The sequence below is a fragment of the Mirounga angustirostris genome, unplaced genomic scaffold (assembly GCF_029215605.1).
Source record: "Mirounga angustirostris isolate CCGP_5_RB_7025 unplaced genomic scaffold, mMirAng1.0.hap1 SCAF_8, whole genome shotgun sequence".
NCBI classification, from domain to species: domain Eukaryota; kingdom Metazoa; phylum Chordata; class Mammalia; order Carnivora; family Phocidae; genus Mirounga; species Mirounga angustirostris.
This window is the reverse complement of record NW_026991716.1, coordinates 1,866,350-1,882,284: the sequence shown is the minus strand read 5'-3', so window position 1 is coordinate 1,882,284 and position 15,935 is coordinate 1,866,350. Positions and strand designations below refer to the sequence as shown.

Sequence of the window (15,935 nt, the reverse complement as noted above, 5' to 3'; positions counted from 1 at the left end):
AAATTTTACATGTAAATAGATAAGAGTCCCTTCAGTTACTTAATTTTAAATGTAAATATGTAAATAAATTCTTAATTTAATTCATTCATAACCAACATATAGATCACAGAGCTAATAATTAGGCACATTCTTATCTTTACCATGAATATAAAGGAGGGCAACCAAATTCTACCGAACTTCTAATACATCTAAGGGAAAACAAAATCTCATATCATCTAGAACACTGACCAATTGATCTTGATAGATTTTTTTTATTATGTTCAATTAGCCAACATATAGAACACCATTAGTTTTTGATGTAGTGTTCAACGATCCATCAGCTGCATATAACACCCAGTGCTCATCAAAACACGTGCCCTCCTTAATAACCATCAGGTTTTAATGAGGTACTCAACAATTTAAAAAATTATCTCTTTTAAAGATTTATTTATTTATTTGAGAGATCGAGAATGAGAGAGAGAGAGAGAGTACATGAGAGGGGGGAGGGTTAGAGGGAGAAGCAGGCTCCCCGCCGAGCAGGGAGCCCGATGCGGGACTCGACCCTGGGACTCCAGGATCATGACCTGAGCCGAAGGCAGTCGTTTAACCAACTGAGCCACCCAGGCGCCCCCCTACTTTTTTATTTTAACATGGATCCCAGAGACCTTTATTTATTTTATTATTTCTGTCATTTTTTTTATGTTCAGTTAGCCAGCATATAGTACGTCATAAGTTTTTGTCCTAGTGTTCAACATCGTAAGTTTTTGATGTAGTGTTCAATGATTCATTAATTGCATATAACACCCAGTGCTCATCACAGCACATGTTCTCCTTAATACCCATCACCTGGTTACCCCATCCCCCACCACCTCCCTTCGGTAACCCACAGTTTGGCTTATCTGTGTTTATTCCCATGAATCATAAACATCCAAATGCCATTCAAACATTCACTTAAAGGAAATGAATCTGTTTCACCCCAGGACTCTGTGTGACCTTAAGAGCAGAGAAGTGGATGCTCACCCAGAACAATAGGCTGTGTGGTTTCATGAGACCTGGAGGGTTTTTGCACCAAAGAGAGTTCATTTGAGGGATTTTAAAGTTTCCATTTGGTGTAACTGTCAAGATGTGGTTGAAACATAATGGAGGGTGGGAAATTTGTCACCATCGGGGATAAACAGTATTACAAAACTATTTTTCTACTGGCATACATGAAACATCACTATGGTGTCAAGATATATCCCAGGTGTTGATTTCAAGTGGGAATACTGCCATGCTGTTAGCGATGCAGAGAGAAGCTGACCATGTGCATAATCTCCCCTGGCTGTCATTTCCAGCCTCCACATGCTGTCTCTATACAAAGATCACTTGTCATGAGCATGACCAGCTCAGGGGGTTCAAGGCCCTGAAGGATGCTAGTTAGCTGTCAGGATAGGGAACAATAAGTACACTTGTTATGTATATGTGTCCAGTCCAAGACACAAACACATTTACCTGCATTGAGCTACATGGTGGGAAAACCTACCAAACTCAGAAACATTTCTATGAAGATGGCATTGTCAAAGCTCCAGCCTCCATGGGAAAATACACTGTTTGTGACAATACACATATACAAAAACCCAGATCCATACCCCAAAACACATTTATGTGCAAACTTAAGTTAAGATTGAAGGGCTACAGTGTCAGATTCAATTGTTCTGGGATGTTTATATTTATTACTCCTAATTCAGAATTGTATGATAGTTCATAACGAGATGGCTATTTGTAAAGTTTAGACATATGGAGATGTTTAATAATTAATATACATTTTATTCATCCTTTACATTTAAGTAAGCTCCACAGACCATGGCATTTCTTATGACATCGTGGTCATTTCCTATATTTTTATAGTATGTTACTGCATGGAAATATATGGGCCTTTTGGTAGATGGGAGATACAAAAGCATTGATCAGTTGACGCCTGGATCAAAGAATTTATAAAATGGTATGAAGAGGGGGCGCCTGGGTGGCTCAGTCGTTAAGCGTCTGCCTTCGGCTCAGGTCATGATCCGAGGGTCCTGGGATCGAACCCCGCATCCGCGGGAAGCCTGCTCCCTCTCCCACTCCCCCTGCTTGTGTTCCTTCTCTCGCTGTGTCTCTCTCTGTCAATAAATAAATAAAATCTTTAAAAAAAAATGGTATGAAGAGAGGATCTAAATGTATTTTACCCTTTGGACCTTCTGCTGCATTGCTGTAGGTAAAATAGATCAAATATAAATAGGACTTGTGTCATGTACTGTTCAGATATGATACTGTCCTCAACAGTCATTTTTAACTAACAAGGTGGCTCCCAAGCTTAAAAGAAACAACTCGCAGACCTCACGTTGGTGCTTCTCCAGCTATGCGCAGACTTACACCTCAGCACCCACTGCTGTATTACCAGCTGGTGCCCCCATTGTCCCTGGCGGTCATGCATCACACCCTCTATGTCTGTGACTTGAAGGTTACATAAAACCATGTCACACTGGTGTCTACTGGGCCTGATATCTGAATGGATTTATCAGGACTGATGTTAATAGGTTTTTCTCTGAGCTAAATGTTTGTTTTTCCCACAGTTGCCCACCTACTTCTCTGAAAAAGCTGTGATACAGTCAACCTACGGACCTCGTAATAGAGCCATGATCACATGCAAGAATAAGTGACATGCCTCCAACAATTTCCTAGGAAAATGCCAAAAGGTTAATATTTCTTACAGTGTTCTAGTCATTTGTACTCTTATTTTCCCTATGACTTTATGGTATGTGCGTGTCTTCTTGCACGAAGGAATGGAATAGTGTTCCCAAATGAGGGGGAAATATGAAAAACCTGTGGAGCTTTTTTAAAATAAGAATATGATGCAGATGCTCTAGAAACACTAAGGCAGCATCTCTGGTGGCCGCATGAATCCATGGACTTAGATTTTGAGCACTCACTTGCATTCAAGCATCAGGTAATGAAATTCCCAGGACAGTTGTCAGAGGAAATTTTGGATGACATGGGGAGGACACAATCATCTTAAAAGCTCTGGCATTTCATCATCATTAGCCATCAGGGAAATCCAAATCAAAACCACACTGAGATACCACCTTACACCAGTTAGAATGGCAAAAATGGACAGGGAAAGAAACAACAAATGTTGGAGAGGTTGTGGAGAAAGGGGAACCCTCTTACACTGTTGGTGGGAATGCAAGTTGGTACAGCCACTTTGGAAAACAGTGTGGAGGTGCCTCAAAAAGTTGAAAATAGAGCTACCCTATTGTCAACGTCTAGTGCGTTGGGGTCCCTGGGTAAGGGTCTACGAAAGAACCAGGACACAGGGGATGCAGAGCAAAGGCAGCACTTGCAACTGCATGCTGCCGTTTATTTCTCACGTAGCTATATACTTGCGGTGATCAGATAAAACATAACATTGTGTACTTTAAGCATATAATGAGATCGAGCCAACATCCGTGAAGTAAGATACACAAGATTTAATGAGAACAAAATATATCCTGTTTATGCTTGCCGAATAAAGAATTCTCTTAGCCACCCTTCCTTTGGGGACAGCATGTTCTTGTCTTAAGAAAGAACACTTCTGATTAAAAAGAACACTTTTAATCTAGGCAAGAGCCACTTCCTGCTGATCCAGGCATTCAGAACTTGCAACATGAGATAAGGGGAAGAGAACATTTTCTCTTCCTGGCCCAGGCCTGCCTGGCTGTCCTTAACCTCACTGCAGTCCTTAAATGACCCTGGCCTGCAAGGGGCTTACAAGCCTACACCATCTCACCCTATGACCCAGCAATTGCACTCCTGGGTATTTACCCCAAAGACACAGATGTAGTGAAAAGAAGGGCCACATGCACCCCAATGCTCATAGCTTCAATATCCACAATAGCCAAACTGTGGAAGGAGCTGAGATGCTCTTCAACAGATGAATGGATAAAGAAGATGTGATCCATATATGAAATGGAATATTATTCAGCCATCAGAAAGGATGAATACCCAACTTTTGCATCAACACAGACAGAACTGGAGCGGATTATGCAAGTGAAATGAGTCAAGCAGAGAAAGACAATTATCGTATGGTTTCACCCATATGTGGAACATAAGGAATAACATGGAGGACATTAGGAGAAGGAAGGGAAAAATGAAGGGGGGTGGGACTCAGAGGGAGAGATGAACCATGAGAGACTATGGACTGCAGGAAACAAACTGAGGGTTTTAGAGGGGAGGGGGTAGGGGGGATGGCTTAGCCTGTTGATGGAAATGAAGGAGGGCAAGTATTGCATGGAGCACTGGGTGTTATATGCAAACAATGAATCATGGAACACTACATCAAAAACTAATGATGTAATGTATGGTGACTAACATAACATAATCATAATGAAAAAAAAAAGCTCTGGCATTCAACGTCCTCCATCAAAGGGTCTCCCCCCACCCAGTCATCTAGAGTCATGGACCCTCCAAAACTTCTTCATTGCTCCCGTCACATCCTTGTTCCTCAGTGTATATATGACAGGGTTGACCATGGGGGTGACGATGGTGTAGAACAGAGAAATGAACTTGCGCTGATCCTGGGAGTAGTTGTTCCTGGGCTGGAGGTAAGCGTAGATGGCCGTGCCATAGAACAGGGAGACCACTGTGATGTGGGACCCACATGTCCCAAACGCTTTCCTCTGCCCTGCAGATGACTTTATTCTTAAGACTGCCCTGACAATCGGACCATAGGAGAAGATGATTAATGCCACAGGTATGAAGAGAATGATCACACTGACAAAGAAGAGCTCAGACTCATTCACAGTGGTGTCAACACAGGCAAGCTTGAGCAGTGGGGGGACCTCACAGAAGAAATGGTCTATTTTATTTCTCCCACAGAGTGGGATAAGGAAGATGAGCACTGTCTGCAATGAGGAGTTGGCAAAACCAATGAACCACGATGCAAAAGCCATGAGGGCACAGAGACGGGGGTGCATGATCACTGTGTACTGCAGGGGCCTACAGATGGCTGCATAGCGGTCCAATGCCATGACCCCTAAGAGAATGCATTCTGTGCCTCCCAACCCTAGAGAAATGAAGAGCTGAGCCACACAGCCACCAAAGGAGATAGACTTGTCAGCTCCCCTGAGATGAACCAGGAGCTGCAGGACAGTGCTGGTCGTGTAACAGAGGTCCAGAAAGCTTAGGTTGGAGAGGAAAAAGTACATGGGAGTCTGAAGATGTGGGTCCAGGTAGGACAAGGCAATGATGGTGGTGTTTCCCAGCAGAGTGAACAGATAGAAGACCAGAAGAACCACAAAGAGGACTAGCTCCAGTTGAGGCCGGTCAGAGAAACCCAGCAGGATAAACCCAGTGAAAGAACTGCCATTTTTCTGTTCCATCCTCTGTTAGCACATGTTTCCTGCTGTCAGGACCAAGCATTTAGCAATTTTTAAAAATTGCTAAATTTTTTGCTAAAAATTTGAAGAAAACTTAACAAAAAAGTTGGCATGGGGTGGATCTATCATGTTTTAAAGTAATGGCCATGGAATTTTATCAGTAACTATTTGAATAAATGATGTACTCATTGAAATTACATAGTTTATACAAATATAGGTCCACATTATCACAAAAAGTAAATCATTATTATTTAATATAAGAAAAATCACATAAAGGACCTTGTATTGACATCAGTTATAGGTACAAAAGGTCTTTCAGTCTGAGCTAATAATAAAGTCCTGTAAATACATAGGTACATTTTTAAATTTTTTATTATGTATTTAAATTCAATTTAGTTAGCATATACTGTATTATTAGTTTCAGGGGTAGAATTTAGTGATCATTTGCATATAACATCATCCCATAATGCACCCTCCTTAATGTCCATCATCCATTTACCAATCCTCCAGCTACCCTCAGTTTATTTCCTAGAGTTAAGACTCTCTTATGGTTTGCCCCCTCTCTATTTTCATCTTATTTTATTTTCCCTTCCCTACTCCTATGTTCATCTGTTTTTTTTCTTAAATCCCACATATGAGTGAAATCATATGGTATTTGTCTTTCTCTGACTTATTTTGTTTAGCATAATATCCTCTAGTTCCATCCATGTTGTTGCAAATGTCAAGATTTCATTGCATTTGATGGCTGAGTAATATTCATATCTATATCTATATCTATATCTATATATCTATATCTGAGCCCCATCTTCTTTATGATTCATTTGTCAATGGACATCTGGGTCTTTCTATATTTTGGCTATTGTGGACATTGCTGTTATAAACATTGGGGTGCACTGCTCCTTCAAATCACTATGTTTCTATCCTTTGGATAAATCCCTAGTAGTGTAATTGCCAGGTTTTAGGGTAGCTCTACTTTTAACGTTTTGAGGAACCTCCATACTGTTTTCTAGAGTGGCTGCACCAGTTTGCATTCTGACCAACAGTGTAAGAGGGTACCTCTTTCTCTGCATCCTCGCCAACATCTGTTGTTAATTTTAACCATTCTGACCAGTGTGAGGTGGTATCTCATTGTGGTTGATTTGTATTTCCCTGATGCTAAGTGATATTGAGCAAATGGAATATTTTCCATACTCATGAATTGAAAGATTAATATTGTTAAAATGTCTACACTACCCAAAACAATCTACACATTAAATGCAATTCTATCAACATACCATCAGCATCTTTCACAGAGCTGCAACAAACACTCCTAAAATTTGTATGGATCCATAAAGACCCCAAATAGCCAATGGACTGTTGGAAAAAAAACAAAAACCAAAACCCAAAGCTGGAGGGATCACAATTCTGGACTTCAAGTTATATTACAAAGTTGTGATCATCAAGACAGCATGATATTGTCACAAAAACAGACACATAGATTAATAGAACAGAATAGAGAACCCAGAAATGGACGCTCAACTCTACGGTCAACTAATCTTTGACAAAGCAGGGAAGAATATTCAATGGAAAAAAGGCCGTCTCTTCAAAAAATGGTGTTGGGAAAATTGGACCGCCACATGCAGGAGAATGAAACTGAACCATTTTCTTACACCATACACAAAGATAAACTCAAAATGGATGAAAGACCTCAATGTGAGACAGGAATCCATCAAAATCCTAGAGGGGAACCTGGGCAGCAAGCTTTTTGACCTCTGCTGTAACAACTTCTTACTAGATGTGTCTCCTTGGGCAAGGGAAACAAAAGTAAAAATTAACTATTGGGACTTCATCAACATAGAAAGCTTCTGCACAGGGAAGGAAACAACAAAACTAAAATTCAACCTATAGAATGGGAGAAGACATTTGCAAATGACATATGTGATAAAGGGTTAGTATCCAAAATCTATAAAGAACTTATCAAACTCAACATCCAACAAGTAAATGATCCAGTTAGAAAAGGGCAGGAGACATGAACAGACATTTCTCCAAAGAAGACATCCAGATGGCTGACAGACACATGAAAATATACTCAACATCACTCATCATCAGGGAAATACAAATCAAAACCTCAATGAGATATCACCTCACACCTGTCAGAATGGCTAATACCGACACCATAGGAAACATCAAGATGTTGGCAGGGATGTGGAGAAAGGGGAACCCTCTTACACTGTTGGTGGGATAGCAAGCTGGTACAGCCCCTCTGGAAAACAGTATGGGGTTCCCTCAAAAAGTTAATACTAGAACTCTCCTACAACCTAGCAATTGCACTACTATTGATTTACCCAAAGTTACAAAAAAACTGATTCGAAGGTTGTTTGTAGCAACATCATCAACAATAGCCAAATTATGGAAAAAGCCCAAATATCCATTGAATGGCAAATGCATAAAGAAGATGTGGTATGTATATACAATGTAATATGATCGGTCATCAAAAAGAATGAAATCTTGCCATTTGCAATGATGTGGATGGAGCTAGAGTGTATTATGTTAAGTGAAATAAGTCAGTCAGAGAAAGACAAATACCATATGATTTCACTCATATGTAGAATTTAAGAAACAAAACAGATGAATATAGGGGATGGAGGAAAAAAAGAGAGATTGGGATGGGCTAGATGGGTGGTGGGTATTAAGGAGGGACTTGTGATAAGCACTGGGTGTTATATGTAAGTGATGAATCACTAAATTCTAAACTTGAAACCAAATTTACCATGTATGTTAACTAACTAGAATTAAACTTGATAAACTAAATAAAAACTTGAAATCAAAAAGGAAAAAGAAAAGACAATGAGTGTTCCATTTCCATCATATGTCAATGGTTAGACACACAGTACATTTGTAATTCTTCTAAGACTTCTCAAAACTGAATTGGTTTTGGGGGTAGAAACATTGTTGTGTGGGAGAAATTGGTGCAATGTTCATAAAATGTTCATGAAATCTGAATAGAGGATGTAGCATTTCACACTATTTTATACCGCCTTTGATTTCCTATAAAGATGTGATCAGTAGTATCCGCACATAAGAACCTATGCAGAAAAAATTTCTTAATGGAAATGATTATAAAGGTATTTGAGACAGTCTAAATGTGCTCAGAAGACCAAATAAAACAAACCATGGTTCAGTCTCATGCACACACACACAAATACAGATACTTATCTGAAATAAATTGCTACAAATTTTTAAATGTCCTCATATACCCAAACAATGAATCATGGAACACTACATCAAAAACTAATGATATACTGTATGGTGACTAACATAACATAATAAAAAAACTATTTAAAAATGTGCCTCATAAAGGACACACTCAAAGGAGAGCAAACATAAAATGCTAACTCATCCAAGGAAAACACTAATATAATAATGCACCATAGAAAAAAATAATGATATAATTTAACATTATCCTATCCTATCAATAAGGACTAAGAAGGCAGTTGAGCAAAGATAAAACCCTGGTGAGATAAACTTGTAAATATGATTTCCTGCTTTACAGGATTGTATATGTATGTGTGTGCGTATACATAAAGAACGCCGAATGACTGCCTATCTGACAGATATAAAAATGTATTGATTTTAAGTTGAAAAATAAAATATCAGGCGAAGAACATGCCCACCAAAAGAGAAAAAGGAATGTGATTGTGTCTCTATGTTAGGATTGCTTCCATTGCCTTCCTGGACAGCACACTAGGGGGGAGCTAGAATTTGAATATCATACCTTTATTTTTTTTACATTGCATTCAGGAAAATTATTATCTTTTGGTAAGACTGGATATGGGAAAGAACAGGCTGCATAATTCATTCTCCCATCGATTCTCGAGTATGTTCTGCTGATCTGGGTCACTTTGTTCCCTTCCTCCTCCCCTCCTTGGCATCCATCCATCTTAAAGCTGTGTGCACCACCACGGAAGGAAATCTTTCCAGAGAAAGGTATGTTTACACCAAGGTTAAGGAGGAAATTTCCTTTCACTTCCTTCTTACAAAATAAAAAGAATTGTATAATGAGACTAAGCATCAACATCTATGTGTAGGTAAGCGTCAAATGACTAAATGCAGTAAGAGACATTGATTCCTCTTAGACAAACTATGTAAATAATACTGGCTGGAAATATTGAACACATCCATCCTAGGTCTAGAGCAAAGAATGGTGCAAACAGGAAAATGCAGTTATAAAAATAACACACAAATTATTCCTTTACATACAAAAAAATAAATCCTTGAAAAAAGCACAGGTTATATAAACGGAGAAAAACTTTTATTAGGTAAAATAAAAATAGATTCCACAAAACCAAAAAAAAGATGGCATTCTATATATTAATTGCCATCCAAAAAAATAGAATGGGAAATGACACATTTTTACAGAATTTTACAATAATAATTAAGAGAACAGGTATCAAATGAAAAAGGTTAAATGCTTAGTACCAGCACATGAAAGCTGACAGAGCAATTAAAATAACTGTTCAATGCTGACATGTAACCCTAAAAGTTTAAGTGGAAGAATACATCTTTCCACAAAACTAGAGGCTCAGTATGCAATTTTTACCTTTTAAAGACCAAAGATCTCAAGATATTGTCTGTATTGAAGATATTTCAAATATATAACAGTCACTGATAAAGCTGACATACAAACCCTGCCCTATCCAGTTCCTGAATGAATCCTGAAATAATGTTGGCAGTGGTAGGAATTAATCACTACTGCTTTAATAATGCATCTGTCTCCTACGTCTGAGCTGACCCCTGATATACTAGAACAAGCCCCTGAGGGCAATGCAGGATGAGCTAATGAGGGGGAATGCAGCTATCAGAACACTGGAAATGACAGGTCTAATGAACATGGACAGTGCTTTCAGCCAGGTTCCATGGGAGAAGAGGATCAAGTAGGAATTGCACTCCATGTTGTTTGTTCAGGGAATGCTCTCAGGATAAAGGGGATGAGGGAAGCAAAACAGAGCAGAGAACACTGCTAAGCAAGAATGTGGTCTTAAGTGGAATATGGCATGAGCCTGATCCCTTAAGAAGCTAGAGCAGAACTCTCCCTGTTCTGTGCAGGTATCTATCTGTGCTGGTAGAAATACTCAGTCCTCACTATCTAATACAGTAGCTGCTATCCACATGTCACTACCTGAGCATTTAAAATGGTCTAGCTGAGAATGGGGGCGCCTGGGTGGCTCAGTTGGTTAAGCGACTGCCTTCGGTTCAGGTCATGATCCTGGAGTCGCTGGATCGAGTCCCGCATCGGGCTCCCTGCTTGGGAGGGAGTCTGCTTCGCCCTCTGACCCTATCCCCCCTCATGTGTTCTTTCTCTCTCATTCTCTCTCTCTCTCAAGTAAATAAAATCTTTAAAAATAAATAAATAAATAAATAAAACGAAATGGTGTAGCTGAGAATGGATAAAGATGTGGTCCATATATACAATGGAATATTACTCAGCCATCAGAAAAGATGAATACCCAACTTTTGTATCAACATGGATAGGACTGGAGGAGATTATGCTAAGTGAAATAAGTCAAGCAGAAAAAGTTAATTATCATATGGTTTCTCTTATTTGTGGAACATAAGGAATAGCATGGAGGACATTAGGAGAAGGAAGGGAAAAATGAAGGGGGGGAAATCAGAGGGGGAGATGAACCATGAGAGACTATGGACTCTGAGAAGCAAACTGAGGGTTTTAGAGGGGAGGGGAGTGGGGGGGATGGGTTAGCCCCGTGACAAGTATTAAGGAGGGCAAGTATTGCATGAGCACTGGGTGTTACACGCAAACAATGAATCATGGAACTCTACATTAAAAACTAATGATGTGCTGTATCATGACTAACATAACATAACAAAAAATAAATAAAATAAAATGGTCTAGCTGAGAAACTGAATTTTGTATTTTTAATTTTAATTAACTTAAATTTAAATGACTTCCTGTGGCTACTTACTTCTGTATTGGACAGCACAGCTCTGGAGCATGAATTGCATCAGATTTTGTCCTGCCTTGGCATTGGCATCCTTTTGTCTATCCCATGAGTCTGTCACTGGCTGTGAGCTGCCCCCACCCTGTTCCTGAGACCACCTGGCAAAGTGGCTCCCTTTCACTTGAGGGCAAATCTCTGAAGAAGGGAATGGCTGTGAACCTTGCAGCCCATATTCCTAACACATACGTAGTGGATTGGATCAGCAGCCAGGTAAGGAGCGTCTGAGCAGGTCACCAACAGCATTCATACAAGAGTCCATTCAGGATCCTGGGCAAGGATAGAAGGATGGAACCCAGTGTACCTTACACATCACCTCAGTGCAATCCCACACACACACATACACACAGAACTTGTCATTTGCCTAATTCATCAATTAAACACTCAGGATTCTTCCTACCTTTTGTCTTCAGATTGGTATTTGTACTCACTTGAATGATCATCATTTCTTCTTAAAATAATGTCAAAATAGAGAAGCACTGACACAATATTCACAAAATAGAACTTCTGTTGTAAATGTCAACCTAGCATTTTTAAAACTCTATACGTATTTTAGATATTTTGGTAATGCATAAGGGAGAAACTGAACATTTAGAAACAATAAATAGTGACAATGAGTTAAATGCATAGAGAACAAATATTATCTAATGTCACAGACAATAAGGACAAATGGGAAAGCATGGAAGCATATAGTCTAATACTTTTACACATATGCATACTCTTATTCTACTACTGAAGGGCATATTTTATTACCATTAAATATGCGTATTAAAATTTTTTTCCACATGTGCATACTGAATGTACTACAGTAGAATGAAATGTCTGGGAACGACATCAGTGGAGTCTATAATGAACAACTAAATTTAGTTCTTATATTTGGTGAATTTCCATGGTCTGTTCCTTTAGACAATGGACCATATACACAAACCAATACAGCTCTTCTGTTTCAAGAACAATTGCAACTGAAAATAAACCAACTTCCAATTCCTAAAGCAACACAGCAACCGAGTTCCATTTCACTCACCTTTGTTCACCCTCTTTGTGGGCTAAGCTATTTCCCTACCTCCTTTCCAAGTCACTGCCTACAGACAGTCCTGGGGATTGGCCCTTGGACATGTAGAATCAGTTGTATGCAGTAAATGCAAAGGTTGACTATACCAGCACTGGGTTATCCATAGATTTTTCCTAATCAAAAGGATGCTTTCTCATGATAATTTCATGAGTCTTCAGGTGGTACAGAGATCTGCACTTTACCTCTAGGAGGTACAAAGGGATGTCCCTTGCAAACTCTCACTATGGTTTCCCGAATACGATGACCTGCCTGTACGACAGGGAGACCCTTATGAGCACAGGAGAGGGTGCTGTGATGCTCAGCTGTGGCTGGGCTGGCACTGAGAACCAAATGTGTTTCCCTGGCTGACGTCTCTGGGGAACAGATGCCCACACTGTTAATGAGCTCCTGGCCCTGAGCTGTCCAGAGATGGCAGTCCTCAGGGAGAAGGACGATCAAGGACAAAGCCAAAGGAGACCTCATCTGTCTCTTTTATTATTTCACATATTTCACACAGGACAAATAACCCCCTAGAACTCCCCAGCTACCCATCTGTGAATGACCCAGATGTTTTACAAAACACTTAAGACTATTTTGTCACAATTACCCAAATATTTACATATAAATATATAAGTAAGAGTCCATTCAATTACTTAATTTTTAATGTAAATAAATTCTTAATTTCATTCATAACCATCGTGTATGGGATCACAGAGCTAATAATTAGGTACTTTCTTATCTTTACCATGAATATAAAGGAAGGCAACCAAATTCTACTGAACTTCTAACACTACAAAGGGAAAACAAAATCTCAAATTGTCTAGAACACGGTTCAGTTTATATTGATAGGTTTTAATGATGTACTCAAACAATTTAAAAAATTATCTTTTTAAATTAAAACATACATGATTTATGTAATTTCAACTAGTCTTTGCATTTAAGTTCCAAATGGTTTTGACTTTACCAGGATAGTTAAAATAATCACTACAGAAAAATGGAAGGAAGTTTTTGGGTGGTTTGTAGCTGTTTCTCTTATATCTGTATGTTCCAGCTTCATTAATCATGTTCAGCCTAAAGAGATAAACTACTTCCTGGTACAGTCTTAATTTGAAATTTCTCACTTCTTCCCACACCAGTTAGATTCCATCCTGAGAGTTAGAGGGAGAACTGGCAAGGACACTACACATCCCTTGAAAGAATGATTAGGAGGAGGAACTCTCAACAAAGAAATGAACCTGAGACAATGTCCTTTGCCACAGAAGTAATGGATATGGATATAAGCAAGATGTCAGGGGTAGAATTCAGGATAGCAAGCATAAAGTCAATAGCTAGGCTTGAAAAAAGCATTAGTGACAATATAGAATCTCTAAGAGCTGGAATGAGATCTAATCAGGCAGAACTAAAAAATGCTATGAACGAGAAGCTGTCCAAACTGGATACTCTAAACTCCAGAGTAAATGAGGCAGAAGAGAGAATCAGTGATCTAGAAGAAAAGCAGATTTAAAGGAAGGCAGGTGAGGAAAAGAGATACAGGGGCAGTAGTAGCCCATGAAAATAGACTTAGATTAATGATGCCATGAAACATTCCATTGTCAGAATTATTAGGATCCCCAACGGGATGGAGAGAGAGAGAGAGAGGACTAGAAGGTATATTTGAACAAATCATAGCTAAGAACTTCCCTAATCTGGGGAAGGAAACAAGTGTTTGTGTCCAAGAGGCAGAGAGGACCCCTCCCAAAATCAATAAAAATAGGTCAACACCCTGACATATAATAGTGAAGCTTGCAAATCTTACAGCCAAAGAATCTATCCTGAGAGTAGCTAGGGAGAGGAGGTTCCTTACATATGGAGGGAAAACATCAGACGTATCCACAGAGACCTGGCAAGCCAGAAAGGGCTGGCAAGACATATTCAGGTACTAAATGAGAAGAACTTGCAGCCAAGAATACTTTATCCAACAAGGCTGTCATTCAGAACAGATGAAGACGTAAAGAGCTTCCAGGACAGGCAGGAAATGAAAGAATACGTGACCACCAAGTCAGCCCTGCAAGAAATATTAAGGGGGATTCTGTAAGCGAAGAGAGACCCCAAGAGTAATACAGAGCAGAAATTAACAGAGACAATCTACAGATACAGGGACCTTACAGACAATACAATGGCACTAAATTCATATCTTTCAATAGTTACTCTGAATGTAAATGGGCTGAATGCTCCCATGAAAAGACACAGGGTTTCAGATTGGATAAAAAAAAGCAGGAGCCATCCATACGCTGTCTACAAGAGACTCATTTTGAACCTAAAGACACCTCCAGATTGAAAGTGAGGGGATGGAGAACAATTTACCATGCCAAAGAACCTCAAAATAAGGCTAGGGTATTAATCCTCATATCAGACAAATTAGATTTCAAACCAAAGACCATAGTAAGAGATGTAGAGGGACACTATATCATATTTAAAGGGTCTATCCAACAAGAAGATCTTACAAATGTAAATATCTATGCCCCCAACGTGTCATCTGTGAAGATTATGTATAAACCAATTAATAACCAATTATATAAACCAATTATATAAGCCAATTAATAACCAAAATAAAGAAACATATTGATAGTAATACATTAATAGTGGGACACCTCAACATTCCACTTACAGTAATGGACAGATCATTTAAGCCAAAAATCAATAAGAGTTTTGAATGACACATTGGACTAGATGGACTTTGTAGATATATACAGAACATTCCATCCTAAAACAAAAGAATACTCATTCTTCTCGAGTGCACATGGAACTTTCTCCAGAATAGATCACATACTGGGTCACAAATCAGGTCTTGACCTATACTAAAAGATTGAGATTATTCCATGCATATCTTGAGACCACAATGATTTGAAACTGGAATTCAACTACAAGAAAAATTTGGAAGGAACTCAAACATTTGGAGGTTAAAGAGCACCCTGCTAAAGAATGAATGGCAACCAAGAAATTAAAGAAGAACTTAAACAGTTCATGCAAACCAATGAAAATGAAAACATATCAGCTCAAAACCTATGGGATACACAAAGGTGGTCCTAAGAGGGAAGTACATAGCCATGCAAGCCTCTTTCAAAATAAAAGAAAAATCCCAAATGCACAAGCTAACCATATACCTAAAGGACCTGGAGAAAGAACAGCAAATAAAGCCTAACCAAGCAGGAGAAGAGAAATAATAAAGATTAGAGCAGAGATCAATGAAATAGAAACCAGAAAAACAGTAGAACAGATCAATGAAACTAGAAGCTAGTTCTTTGAAAGAATTAATAAGATCAAAAAGAGAGAGAGAGAGAAAGGACCAAAATTAATAAAATCATGAATGAAAGGGGAGAGATCACGACCAATACCAAGGCAATAGAGACAATTATTAGAACTTATTACCAGCAGCTATATGCCAAAAAACTAGGCAATTTGGAAGAAATGGATACATTCCTGGACTTATAAACTACCATGACTGAAACAGGAAGAAATTGACAATCTGAACAGACCAATAACCAGCAAGGAAATTGAAAC

The 15,935-nt window shown here is 39.0% G+C and overlaps 1 pseudogene; it reads right to left on the bottom strand.

The window, feature by feature from the left end:
- Nucleotides 1-4,418: 4,418 nt before the first annotated feature.
- Nucleotides 4,419-5,369, bottom strand: LOC135365659 (putative olfactory receptor 2B8; annotated as a pseudogene).
- Between the last annotated feature and the right edge of the window lie 10,566 nt (nucleotides 5,370-15,935).